We start from the raw sequence: 14,057 nt of genomic DNA on the forward strand, positions 1-14,057 counted from the left end.
CAGAGGAGGAACAGGCAATTAAGGAAATAGAAATGAGTCACAGAATGAGCTTTTGTTTACACTATTATATCCAAAGCTAATATGTTGTTGAAGCAGGAGTCTTGGTTATTATGTTTGTTTTTTTGCCAAACTGTATTTGAAGAAGGCCTCCTTCCCTTGAATTTTACAATGGGATTATCAAATAGATGCAAAATGAAAAAGCAGCATAAGAATAACTAATACTTATTAGGTACTTATTATGTGCCAGGTACTGCTTTAAGCGCTGAACATAAATTACCTCATTTACATTAAAAGTGAGTAATTTGAAACAAGGGAAATTTAATTTACATACATTGTCTCTTCCCCCTGTCCTCAGATATTATCATCCACAGTTTTACAGATGGGGAACCAAGGCTTGTTTACACGAGAATGCTGTCGCTTGGTTGGTTTGTGGCAGGGCCTGAAAAAGAAGAGGAACCACCTAACCCTAGTTGAGTTGGGTGGGTCAGGAATAGCTTTACAATGGGGGCAAATGGACCAGGGACCCGAGAGATAGTGCAAGAGATGAGGAGTTTGCCTTGCATGAAGCTGGTACTTTAAATCCCACACACCACACATTGTGTCCCTAGGTACCACCAGGAGTCACTCCTCAGCAAAGAGCCAGGAATAACTCCTGAACCCTACTGGGTGTGGCCCCAACCACCTTCCCTCCCCCACCAGAAAAAAGAGGAGGGGTGGCAACAAGGGCAAAATGGACGAAGCCCAGAGGAGCACAGTAGAAGTTCTAGAAGAAAATCAGGCACATCCAAGTGCCCCCTGGAGATAGTTTGGGTTGGTTACAAACAGCACAATAAAGGTGGTGTGATAATGAAGACACACAAAGATTTGGGCCTCTAGTGTCTAGAAAAGAAGCTTTCCTGTCTGCAAAGTATACAATTGCATCGTGCTTTAAAACTACATTGCTGGGACTAGAGCAATAGCACAGTGGTAGGGCATTTGCCTTGCACGCATCTGACCCAGGTTCGATTCGCACTTAGCTGACCTGAGTTCGATTCTCAGCATCCCATATGGCCCCCCCAAGCACTGCCAGGAGGAATTCCTGAGTGCAGAGCCAGGCTGAGCATTGCTGAATATGACCCAGAAAGCTAAAAAAAAAAAAAAAAAAAGAACAAAAACCAACTACATTGCTAAAAAATGCTCACCACCCTCAGAGCAGTGGGCAATGAATGGTGTCCATAGACTTTCTGGACATGGGGTTGTCACTCATGGCCAACGTGTAAAACTCACAAGTTATGCAAAGCATGATAAAGCAGAGCACATAAGGTGGGCATGCCTTACTTCATGCTTCAGCTCAACAGACCTGCCTGCGACAAAAATACAAATCGCAGAGCCAAGATAGGACAGGCTGGTTGATGATGCTCGGATGCAGCAATGCACCTGTGAAGGTCCAGCTCCACCTGATTCACTATGTCCCGTGGTCTGTGTCCCCTGGTCTGAGTCTCAGGGCCTCCCTTGGCTAGGCTAGACGTTTCTTTTTGCTTTGCCCAAGGAATCTGTGCAAACGTCAGAGACTGGTTGGCAGAGGCAGGGTGCAACTGTGAGCACTAAGAATAGCCATATTAGCAATTCCTCCTGGAGCTGTTTCATTACTCCATGGTGGGTTAGGTATGCCAGACAACCAAATTAGTCCTGGGCACCTGCCTGCGTTGGTCTCTGTCAGTCTGTGTGTGTGCACACGTGTGCATGTGTGGGTTCTTCTCTTTCATCTTTTGCCCTCTCTTTGGTCTAGATAGAAGTTTCAAAAGAAGAGTTCAGACTTTTTCTGATGTGGGCGACCTGGATTCAAAAGGTTTCAACTTATTATTGGACAACCTTCAGAAATCCTTGCTCGTTCTTATCTCTGCTTCCTCTTGCAGAGGCCAAATAATACTTACTTTGTGTCATTCGCAATATTAGATGTGATTGGAGCACAGCTATTGGAAATATTTATCCAATGGGAGTTTTTGCTGTTGCTGCTATTCACCTAATCGATCCTCAAAAACATTCTGGGTAAGTGGGAGTGTTACTATTAGCCCCATCTTACAGACAAGGAGACTGAGACTGGACCAGGGAGATAGTATAACAAGTAAAGCAGTTACCTTGCATGAGGCCAACCTGAGTTCAATTGCTGGCATCCCATATTGTCTGTTGAGCGCTGTCAGGAGTGATCCCTGAGCACAAATCAAGGAGTAAGCCCTGAGCACTGCTGGGCTTTTCAGAAAACTGAGTCTAAACTAGTTTCAAGGCACGTGTCCTAAATTCCCCAACTCAGGAGATGATGATTCCAAATTAGAATTCAGTCTCCCTGTCTCAGGGCTCAGAGCACTCTCTGTAGCACCAGACTGCTTGCAGTTCCTCTCATTTTGTAGGGAAGCTCTCCACACTACCAGGAATTTAGTTTTGTGCATTTGTGCTGGGGGAGAGGGGGAGCTATGGATTCATTTCTCCCCCTTTGACTTCTGTCAATATTCATGTGTAGTTATTTCTTTAAATTTGGAGCTTCTGGGTGGTGACTGACACATAAATCAGACTGGGTTGAGAGGAGAGCAAGAGAGATGGCAGGGGAAGGTGACATAATATTGTAATCCCATCCTTAATATCGCCAAAGACAAGCAATACATCCTCAGCACATTTACAGAAGATATTTTCTGGAAACTGGACAATAATTCAAATTCATACTCAGCCTAAATCTAATTGTTTTATGATGCCGCAAAGGACTGTGAGGGGCAAAACTTCCCAAACTCAGTGATTTCAATAGCGCTGTTGATGGAAGAGATTGCACAGTCAGGCACGGGGGAGAGCATTTACCCCTAGATCTGTGGTTGGTGCCCAGGGCAGCAGCAGTGGGGGAGGCACGTGTGGCCACACTGCCACCTTCTTTGTGTGTATGTGTGTGTATACAACAAAAATGCTAGATCACCAGCCTAGAGACCCCCAAAGTGTCATCAAAGCAGAGGATTAGGACTAAACTATTAAAAGTCATATTCAATAATTGCTTCGTTCACTTCTGTTGTAAGCTGGTGTGCTCGCACTATGCCCCCACCATTACTGTTTCTGCTATTCCCACCGCTAATGCTACCACTATCTCTTACCAGTACTGCCACTTCTACTGTGATCATTTCTATTGCTGATACTCACTATGGTTACCATTACTGCTATCTCTCCTACTTCCATTAATACTACTATCATTATTGCTGCTTCCCTACTACTGTTACTACCACCACGACCACCAATATACTGTTATCATTACTATTGCTGTTGCTACTACCATTATTATTACTGCTCCTACCACTATGCCTACTATTATCATGATCACTATCGCTACTAATAAAATTACTTCTACCACTATTAGTACTGTTGCAGCTGCTACTATTATAGTATAATACTATTAGTATTCAAACTACTAGCAGTAAAATAGTATTAGTACTAGTATAATGCCAATAAAATAAAAAGATTTGAGACTGCATAAAGAAAAGGGTGTATGAAGTCACAGAACTGATTCAAACACATCAGTTAAATAGATGCACATGAAAAGTACATACTATTCCTATCTTCTTTTCTTGACAACTAATGAGTATGTTCTTCACTCTTTGGGAAAGCAGAAGCATGGCATGAAGAAAGGGATAGAGTCCCTGGAGCCCTTCCTTGCCCATATGCCCTTCCTAGCTAAGCCCCTGGCCCGTATCCATGCTGTTCCCACATCTGGAGTGTCCCTCCAGGAAGAGTCATCCTAGACTGGCTCCATCTGCAGGGCTGTCTTGCCCTTCTGGCCCCAGTGCCCTGGAAACACGCACTTCACTGACATCATTGTCGTAACAGATGCATCAACACACGTGCACGACAAGATTTGGGACCTGCTGATGTCTCTTGGAGGAGAGGGAGCATTTTGAGGGAGATTAAATCTCCTCAGATCACTGTGTCTCATCAATGTTGGCACTTATCAGGCCTCCCCTGGCCTCCCCCAGTGATTGGAAGGATGGCATGACAAATGGTGTTGTCTGCGATTTGGGTCCAGTGCCTCTGATCTGTTTCAGAGGAAACCAAAGAATCGAACCACACTGTGCTGGAGGGGCAGCTAATGGGCTGGAACACATTGCTTTGCATGTAGAAGACCTGGATTCAGTCCCAGCACCACAAGGTCCCCCGATCACTTCCAGGACTCACTTCCAAGCACTGATTGGAATTCACACTGCCAAGTGTAGCCCCAAAACACAAGAAGCAAGGAAGGAAGGATGGATTAGACCACTTAGTTTTCACCAGTGCGTCTTCCAGCACATGGAGACTCACTCCTGGGCCTTAACTGTGGGTCCTTTTTGGGTCCTTTTTGCTGTGTTACTCATAACATTCAGTACTTCTCTTGCTCTGCACAGCAAGAGGCATCCGTCATTCTGAATCAGACAGGTCTTCTCAGCAGCTGGGTGGACATGGGCAAACTTCACACCCTGTGTGGGACTCAGTTTATGCATTTGAAAAAAAAAAAACTGATTAGAAGAGCAGTGATTGCCTCTAAAGCTCTTGTCAGGAGGACTCAGTTAATGGATATAAGCTCGTTTTGAGAGTGGCCAACATTTCATCTTTCTCTATTCTGTCCATCTGCAAATATGGCCTGCAGCTGTTATCATACCCATGTCAGACATGAAGATGTGAATTGCAGTAAAGGGGACTTGCACACGTTTCTCACATAATCATTTCATGATAAACCTTGCACGGGTGATCAGATATCTGGACTCCCAAGTTTGTGCTTCATCCACACTCACTATACTGCTCTTCAGGTGACTGTTGTGTTAAGTCTACCAATATTCCTACCCTCCGACATGTCTATTGAAAAGCATCCGTCAGCCAGGTTGGGTGGAAATTGAGGAGCAGCTGGGAGAATCCATCAATAAGTCCAGGGCTGTGCTCACTTTGGCATCATGTATACTAAAATTGGAATGATACAGAGAAGATGAGCATGGCCCTGCACAAGAATGGCACGCGAATTCACGAAGCCGTCCATATTTTTATGACAAAGATAGTTAGAAAAGATCACTCTGATGAAGATGCATGCTGAAAATAGTAAAGGAACAAACATGATAACCTCCCAGTATCTGTATCGCAAACCATAATGCCTAAAGGAAGAGAGAGAGAGGAGAAAGAGAAGGAGGGAAAGATGGAGGGCAGGAGAAAGAAAGAGGGAGTGGGGAAGAGAGAGAGAAGGAAATTGCCTGTCATCTAGACAGGCTGAGGTGAGGGTGGTGGGAGAGAAACTGAGGACATTGGTTGTAGGAAATGTACACTGCTGGAGGGATGGGTGTTGGAACACTGTATGACTGAAACACAACCATGACCAGCTTTGTCACTCTGTATCTTACACTGATTCAGTAATTTTTTAAAAAATCTTTTTAATTAAAAAAATAAGCTCATGGGTAATGAACATACTTTGTAGGAGAGGGCGAATTTCATCAATCAATAAATCAACTTGATTTTATTTTAGTATTACACCCTGCAGTGCTTGAGCACAATTCCTAGCTCAGTGCTATTGGGGTCTTGTGCTTCCAAGAATGGAACCCAGGACTCCTACATACAAAACCTGGGCTTTTGCCTTATAGGACATTTCTTCAACCCTCTTCTACATGAAGCTGTTGTCTGGCTTACCATGCAGGAGGACCTTGTTGTACAGCTCCAGAAGGCATCATTCATATGAGACAGAATTATTCATGGAATTCTTTATGCTTATTTGGACATATTAATTATGCATACATGCAGTGGCATATTTTCCTGGAGCACATACATGAACCATACAATACTATGGTGGATGTGTGTACAATTATATAGAGAATGTATTTTTTGCATGACACATTCTTTTTTTTTTTGCTTTTTTCTTGGGGGGGGGTCACACCTGGCAATGCACAGGGGTTACTCCTGGCTCTGCACTCAGGAATTACCCCTGGAGGTGCTCAGGGGACCATATGGGATGCTGGGAATCGAACCCAGGTCTGCCACGTGCAAGGTAAATGCCCTACCCGGTGTGCTATTGCTCCAGCCCCTGCATAACACATTCTGTCCTCTGTACAGCAGTAGTACTGAGGTCCTAAGCCAGGTATGACCCTGTCCTCAGATGTTCCAGAAGCATTATATTTCATGCCACAGAGAGTCTGCAGTGTTATTTCCATTGCACAACTAAGGAAATGCAGGAAGCCCACAAGCATTGGGGGAATTTTTCCAGGGTCAGCTTCTGTGACTGTGCTTGGCTCTAATCTTTGGCTGTTGGACTGTGTCTTTGTCTCCTGACCTAACCATTGTTTTACTTAGGCAGCAAACAAGAGAGATTGTTCAGTATTAGCAAGTCAGTGTAAAAGGACATTTTGTGTTTGGGGAACAACTGTCCACCAGGTTGGTAAGCAGCACTGCTCTTAGATTAAAAAAAAAAAAGTCTAAAATTAAAGCTGGGTTGGATGCATGAATTCCCAGTGCAGTCATGAGGAAAGTATTTCAATAAATAAAAAACAAATATATTCTTAAATTAAAAGCAAATAGCCGCTTTCAATCTTGAGCCAGGAATTCCTTTAAAAATTTAAATAACTTAAAGGAAAATGAGAAGTATTTCATGACTTTGTTCTTTTCCTTGGTTGCCTCTCTGGGTACCTGGTTATAACCCTGGGGAGAAAAAAATAAGTTTCTGAAATGTCAACACTTCAAACCTGTTTCATCGAGATTCAAACACCCCCTATACTCAACTTTGAAGCAAAACCAGGGATACATAAAGACATATGGAAGTCTGTGCAGATATTTCTTTTAGCCAGACTTTGATCACTGTTTGAGGTGTGGGGGTAAAGCGGGGGGGGGGGGGTATACATAAAATGCTAGAAACAAAACTGCCAAGAGTACATGTGGGCCTGGAAATAAAGGAAAACCACCAGAGGGCCTGGGGGAGAGGATGTGAGCCTTAGATACACTTTTTTTTTAATTGAGTCACCGTGAGATACACAGTTACAAAGCTGTTCATGATCAGGTTTCAGTCATGCAAGGATCCAACATCCATCCCTGCACCAGTGTCCATTTCTCACCACCAAGACCCCAGTTTCTCTCCCACCAACCCCTCCCCGAGACTACCTGCTTTAGGCAGGTACTTCCCCCCCCCATCTCTCTCTTTCTGTCTCTCTCTGTCTCTCTGTCTTTCTCTGTCTCTCTGTCTCTCTCTCTCCCCCCCCTCCCCTTCTCTCTCCCCTCTCTTGTTTTGGGCATTATGGTTTAATGTAAGTGATACTGATACTGAGAGGTTGCCCGTTGCCCTTATCATATTTGTTCCTTTACCTGCTTTCAGCACGCAGTTCTTATCCAGAGTGATTATTCCTAACTACATACAGACTTAGACATGCTTTAGGAGGGGAAATAATTTACATGGAATACCAAAGCACTATCTCCTTATTTCTCTTCTCCCACCCCACGTCCATAGCCATGCTCCCTTTCTGATGTGCTCTTCTCAAAATTTTCAGCCTGATCCCTCCTCAGTGATGGGAGCACTTGGCTTCTAGCTGCTCACCAACATGGTTCTGTTCTTTTTTCAGAGTAGTGGATGAGAAGGGTTTTTTCTCTCTCAATGTACTTTTGATCCTTCCTTCCTCCCATAACTTGCGTTGATCAAGGGTGCACCCCTGCCCAACAGCTGTGCTCGCCAGGGTGCTCACGGCAGGTTGCAGTGCTCACATCCAGCTCACCAGGGTCTGTACCCCTTCAGCTGTGCTGCTTACACTCTTGCTCCCACAGGGGTCACACAGATGATGGTTGATGCCACATCCCTGCTGTCACTGCAGAGCTCCCTGAGGTCACACTTCTGGCTTTGGGGCATCTTTTAGTTTAGGGTACCCTGTTTAGGAAAACGAGAAATTGCTTGCAGTGCCTGAGATCCAGACAGCCTGGCTGCCAGCTCAAAGAGCATCAGTGCCACTTGTGTGTGGGACACCAGGGGAATGAATCTGTGACCAGATAACTGCAAGGCTCGAAGCCCTTGCACCGTCCTGCTGAGCCCCGCTGGTGTGTTCATGAAATACTGGGACGGAGTTTGAGTGAGAAGCCACAGCACTTGGATACTGGTGGTCTGGCCCTGGCCCTTTACAGCTAGGGCGTCTGGGGAGAACAAGTCCTCCTCTCAGAACTTCCCCTCGCTCATGGTGCTGAGAAGGAGAGAACCATACAACATGGGTTCACTCTGTGAGTCATGAATATTTCACTGATCCAGTGGGGTCTTGGAAACCCGTCTCTTTCCTTCACCCTCTGTCCCTTGTCTCCAAAGAAGAGCTGTGACCAGAGCATCTATTCTCAGTGAACACAGTACTCCTAAGTGGAGCTGGGCTTTAATTTTCAGGGCAGGGAGAGCATAGGAAAATCTTACTTTTTTGTATAGTAAAAGCACACTATTTTGTATATATATATATATATGCATATGTTTAATATACATATATGCATACATAGTGCATATAATATATACATATTACATATACATATATACACATATGTGTATACATACAACCCCTGTGGCATTTAAATTCATGAATGGTATGCAGTTTGTTTAAAATGTCTAAAAATTCTCTTTATTTTATATTTTTGGTTGTTGTTGCTTTTTTGGTTTTTTGGGTCACACCCGGCAATGCACAGGGGTTATTCCTGGCTCGTGCACTCAGGAATCAGCCCTGGCGGTGCTCGGGGGACCATATGGGATGCTGGGAATCATACCCCGGTCGGCCGCGTGCAAGGCAAACGCCCTACCCACTGTGCTATCACTCTACCGCCTAAAAATTCTCTTTAGTGGGCAATAAAAAGGGGTAAAAATGTTGATAAACTTTGAACTAGAGAAACAAAGTTTTCTAACACTTTAAATTAAATCCTGGCAACCTGAAAAAAAATAGTTACTGTAGGTAAGGTGTTTGCCTTGATTGTGGCTGACTGGGTTTGTTCACTGGCACCACATGCGGTACCCTATGTCTCACCAGGAGTGATCCTTGAGCACAGAGCTAGGAGTAAGCCCTGAGCACCACTGGGTGTGGCCCAAAAGTCAGAGAGAGGGAGGGTGGGTGCTACTCTGTTTGCCAGAGTTGACTCAGTGGTAAAGCACATGCCTCATTTTGTATGCAAGAGACAAGAGACTTGAGCTAGATACCCCCAGCAACACTACACAAGGGCAACATCAACAACAACAAACAGGGAAACCTCAACTTTTTGCAAAGGTCCTTCCTCTTATCATTTACAACTCATCCTCATCTTAGTAGGACTGCACATTTAATGAGCCACCGCTCCCTCTGTTATCTAATGACTGGAACCAGATCAGAGCCAGCGTCAGCAAAATAAGAGCTTATCCAGACTACCATTTTGTCCTGGGCCCCATGAAGCTCTGAGGATTTTCTTTCTTAGAACTGTACTTTATCAGTTTCTTTTATATTATTATGCATTACATTGTAGACATTGAAAACTTTATTCTGAGAAGTGATCTGTTGGGATCCATGTCACCGAATAAAAGTTAATAAGTGGAGCAAATGTCAGACTTAAGGAGAGTTGTCAAGTAAGACACAAATGGTTTGTGAGTTTTCTGGGGCTATCATGGCAAATAGCACTGAACCTGTGGCTGAAACAGCAGAAAATACGTCCTCACGCTTCAGGAGGCTACAAATTGAAAATTAAGGCATGGACAGGAGGCAGGACTTTGCATCCTCTCTCCTGAGCTTCTTAGTGGCTGTCTTGCTCACTGGCCTGTATCTTCACATAGTCTTCCCTCTGTGTCTCTATTCTGAAATCCACTTCTTACAGGCACATAAGTCATGTTGCATTAGGGACCCCCTCCCCTGCTGACTTCCTGTAACCTCATTTTCTTCTGCAAACCTTTCTTTTAAATATCCAACATTCTAAGTCCCTGGAGGATTCAGATTTCAGCCTGAGGATTGAATTGGATTGGATTCAGTTCACCCCACAGTGGGCAGAGACATTAGGGGCGGAGGAAGGCGCGGTGGATCCATGAGGAAGGTGGAAGAGAAGAGGACTGAAAGGTGAAGATTAGAAGATGAAGCTATGGAAAGTGAGAGCTGATGACTCAAAGGCATTTGCAGTGGAAGCAGCAAGCTCTGCTAAAGTCATGCTTATTCTACCCCTTTCACGAACCCTCTAGCCGCTGGCTTTAACTTCCTGTTGGCAGCTGTTGGTCACTCGCTCTTTAAGTGGCTCTCCCTCTAGAGCAGATGGTGGTGTGTGTTCAAGGCTGACTTGAAGCTCTGCATCTGGGCAGAATAGTGGGAGTGGATGCGTCCTTCATGGGTCTCTAGGACTTTATTTCGTATGCACTTCATTACATGTATTCATCCTGGGCCTCAGAATGTCATTTCTTTCAAACTGAGACTTGCTCATAGATGGATCCACATGGAAATAGAGGACAGGACTCCTTTACTAGATTTTTATTTTTTCACCCAAAGAAAGAGAAAAAGAGAGTCAAAAAGAATTGACCCCCCCAAGTCCCCCAAGTTTCACTTGTGAAGACCTCCTTTCGGCCATGCTATCTTCCTTGCTTCTGCACCCCATTCACTACTGTGACCACAGCCTTCTTTGAAAAGCTCCTAGCCTTCGTTCCTCTCGGAGTCTGTCTCAGGATTCAAGGTTTAATGAAAGGGATTTGCAGCTGCTATCTGGCTTTCTAGGCAATTTTATCTAGTGATACCTCTTTCCCTGGTATTTTTAGTCCTCATCTATATCTTTCTCTTGCTTTGGGGGGTTGAAGTGCCTCCAGCTTTTTAGAGCACACGACGGAATGGCCTGAGCTCCCAGCTCACCCCTGATCTATGCTGCACAATTACAGAAGCAGGCTTATAATCAATGTAATTGAAGATCAGAGTTAATGAGGACCTCCGTGCCTGTACCGTCCCCTGAGCAACGCTGAGCTTCAGATGCTAGATAAGGAAATGATTGGGCTGAACTGAAAATCCATTTGGCTAATTAGATGATGTATATTCCCACAAGCAACTGAGAGGGGAAAAAGTATGTGTGTGTATATATATATTTATTTATATATATTTAAAAATAAGGAAACATGACATTTGGAAGTTCAGATTTTGGCAAACATTCCATTCAGAGTCATTGCTCTCTGGGGAGATCTATTTCAGCACAGAAGAATCTCAGAGCATCCAGAAAAGGGGAGACCACTTTTGATCCAGCACTTATGGACACCTATAAGATTGGAAAGACAAGAGAAACATGAGCCACGTGGGATAATGCATGGCTGTTCTTGTCTAATGAGATTTTTAATCCCAAAGTCATGCTTGAATTGGCCCAGAAGCTGGCAATGCTTTGGTTTTATTGTGTCCTCTTTCCTCTCTGTCTCCCTCATTCATTACACAAATGCACACGTGTGACCATACACACACATAGATGCAACACATCTACATCTCAGTATCTCATAAAGTTCCACTCTGTCTTACTCATTATGGTAATTGAAGGGTGAACTGTAGTTAAAGGCCTGGTTTTTGCCTTTTAGAAATGGATGAGAAAAGAATGGGGGAAACTCCACAATTAAAAAATAGATGGCACTGGGGTTTTGCTTACATTTGCCATTTCTGGATTATCTTCTTAGAACTTTTAAGAAGTCGGAGGATAGATAATATATGTGTACTCATCATTAGGGACAGGACCTGACTCTTAATAGCTATTCAAATGAATTAATGAATGAGTCTATGTGTAATATGGCTTTTAGAACTGTTGTTGAATTGAATGCCTTGGGAGTGTTAGAGAAATGAAAAGTCGTATGAACCCAGTCCCAGGTGAGCCAGAGGGGCAAAAGACACCTTGGACTTCTACCCACTGTGATTCTCCTCTGTATCTTTCAAAATCTATCTTAGAAGCCAGTTCTTCTAGGATTCCAGTCTGATCCTTTTTCTCTTTCTATTGTGACCAGAGACAGCATCCATCTCTTTTAGAAAAGAGATGCTTACTTACTGCCCTCTTAGCAATAGTTACTTGTGAACACATGTAACCACTCTTGTTGGTAATTTTCATAATGTGGTCTACCTAATCCTCATTTCTTACCCAAGAGCTGGCTTAATAAGTCTTAGTACAATAAAACCATGAATTAAAGCTTAGTGATGACACATTACACCATCCTTTCATAATATGATGCAGGATCACCCTCCCACCCATCCCTTGTGGCTTTCCTCGAAGTCCCTGTTTTAATCATCCACATCACAAGCCTGAGGGGTAAATAAGCCATGATAGTAAAGCTCCAGCTTGTGGTTAGAATTGGAGAGTCTAAATAACTAATCCTATATCCGGGCTTTCACAGAGTGAAAATCGTAAACTCGGGGATCAAAGTAGAGGCATTTTTGCATCATAACCCCATAAGGGAGGAAGCTGTACTTCCCTTCTAGTCAAGCATGGAACTTGAATACAATGAATTCACTCAACTCTGTCTGTTCCAGACATTTTACTAAGAATTATTTGGATAGTGACTAATTGATGAGTTGTGAAGGAATGAAGGAAATCTTCTCTGCCTGACACCCAACCGAAGCCCTCAACTCCCCAGGGAGAAGATTGGGCATATTTCAGCTTTGTATACTGAACAACCTGTGTTCTGTTTCGACTCTGGCCTCTTAGCTGTGAAAATTTGATTAAATCAATTTCCTTTTTAACCTCAGAATTTCCTTTAAAAACAAAACAAAACATGGGGCAATACCTCTCCTCCAAGATTCATACAAGGATCAGGTGTGCAAAACATTTAATACATTTGTTTTTCTAAGGAATGGAAGAGGTCATCAGAGGAAACTCTCCCTCTACCATTGAACAAACAGTGTGCCTTGATATAGTATCTTTACTAAGAGGTGTTGAGGAGAACCTCCTTTCAAATCTATCTTTTCCAAAGTGACTCATATGTCTCACATTGGAAAGAGATCTGTAGTGGGCATTGCATTCAATCATTGCATTCCAAATTTGTAGGAAAGCCACATAGTAATCCAAGTAGCTCCTATTAGTTGAGATTTTGTGGTGTTCCTGGAATGTTACATCCTGCATTAGATACTAGAATCCTGTATCCATAACTCTCACAAGAACTAGGGTACTCATTCATTTCTCAGTTGCCAGAAATGTGGAAGGTTGACCATTCACTCTGAGTCTTTCTTGTATTATGTTCTTTAGTGAGATGGATCACTTAATTTGTTTATGTACTTCCCCAAGGAATGTCCACAGTCTATGGATGGCTAATGTTGAGGTACAAAGACCTGATACTCATTTTTTTTTTTTTTGCTTTTTTTTGGGTCACACCTGGCGATGCACAAGGGTCACTCCTGGCTCTGCACTCAGGAATTACCCCTGGCGGTGCTCAGGGGACCATATGGGATGCTGGGAATCGAACCCGGGTCGGCCGCGTGCAAGGCAAACGCCCTACCCGCTGTGCTATCACTCCAGCCCCTGATACTCATTTTTTTTAATTTTATTCATTCACCGTGAGATATAGTTACAAGCTTTCATGTCTGAGTTACAATCACACAATGATCCAACACCCATCCCTCCACCAGTGCATATTCCCCACCACCAATACCCCCAGTATTCCCCCCCTTTCCCACCTCCCACTACCTCCATGGCAGACAATATTCCCCATCCTCTCTCTCTACTTTTGGGCATTATGGTTTGCAATGCAGATACTGAGAGGTTATAATGTTTGGTCCTTTATCTACTTTCGGCACACATCTCCCATCCCAACCAATTCCTCCAACCATCATTTTCTTAGTGATCCCTTCTCTATCCCAGCTGTCCTTTCCCTACCTGCTCTTGAAGAAGGCTTCCAACTATAGAGCAACCTTCCTAACCCTTCTATCTACTGTCCTTTAACGCCGAAGACCTGACATACTTTTTTGGTTGGGATCAAGTCCTATCTGTAGCTCTCAAGGAGATCAGCTTCGCTGCATTTGCATGACAATTCCATCCTCTTGCACAGTTCTGCTTTTTCCTCCTTTTCCAATAGAACACTCCAGAAAACCTCCTACACACCATTCTCTACCTCTGAGTCATATTTCTGGTTCATTCAATCTAAGACA

General features: G+C 43.7%; 1 protein-coding gene and 1 non-coding gene across 5 annotated transcripts in view; both read left to right on the plus strand.

Moving 5' to 3' along the window:
• ASTN2 (astrotactin 2) overlaps positions 1 to 14,057 on the plus strand; it is a 1,092,638-nt gene that overhangs the window by 442,086 nt on the left and 636,495 nt on the right. The window lies entirely within an intron of this gene.
• On the plus strand, positions 4,915 to 5,020 carry LOC129401356 (U6 spliceosomal RNA). Its single transcript, XR_008628286.1, has one exon. It is a non-coding gene; the product is annotated as a U6 spliceosomal RNA (small nuclear RNA).

The sequence above is a fragment of the Sorex araneus genome, chromosome 1 (assembly GCF_027595985.1).
Source record: "Sorex araneus isolate mSorAra2 chromosome 1, mSorAra2.pri, whole genome shotgun sequence".
Classification (NCBI taxonomy): domain Eukaryota; kingdom Metazoa; phylum Chordata; class Mammalia; order Eulipotyphla; family Soricidae; genus Sorex; species Sorex araneus.